Raw genomic sequence first — 581 nt, forward strand, 5'->3', positions numbered from 1 at the left:
TTTATTTTTTGAGATAGGGTCTCACTCTGTAGCCCTAGGCTGGAGTGCAGTGGTGAGGTCATAATTAACTGCAGCCTCGAACTCCTGGGCTCAAGTGATCCTCCTGTCTCTCAGCCTCCTAAGTAGCTAGGACTACAGGCATATGCCCCCATGCCAGGCTTATTTTATTTTATTTTATTTTTTGAGATAGGGTCTCACCCTGTAGCCCTAGGCTGGAGTGCAGTGGTGAGGTCATAATTAACTGCAGCCTCGAACTCCTGGGCTCAAGTGATCCTCCTGTCTCAGCCTCCTAAGTAGCTAGGACTACAGGCATATGCCCCCATGCCAGGCTTATTTTTTAAATATTTATTTTGTAGAGACAGGGTCTTGCTACATTGCCCAGGCTGGTCAAGCTTCTTTATATGGTCTGCAAGCCCCACCCAAATCTGCTCCCCACCTATTTTTAACTATTTATTGCAGCATTTTCTCCCTCTCAGTTTATGCTTCACCAATACCTACTTATTTATAATTTATTACCGTCCCCCTTCCAGATCCCCAACATGCCATCGGTAGCCTCCATAATTTTGAAACTGGAGGTGTAA

The 581-nt window shown here is 45.4% G+C and overlaps 1 protein-coding gene across 1 annotated transcript in view; it reads right to left on the bottom strand.

Moving 5' to 3' along the window:
* The window catches only part of ZBTB24 (zinc finger and BTB domain containing 24), a 27474-nt gene that overhangs the window by 26027 nt on the left and 866 nt on the right, over positions 1-581 (bottom strand). The window lies entirely within an intron of this gene.

Source organism: Propithecus coquereli, unplaced genomic scaffold (assembly GCF_000956105.1).
Source record: "Propithecus coquereli isolate 6110/MARCELLA unplaced genomic scaffold, Pcoq_1.0 Scaffold35, whole genome shotgun sequence".
Lineage (NCBI taxonomy): Eukaryota > Metazoa > Chordata > Mammalia > Primates > Indriidae > Propithecus > Propithecus coquereli.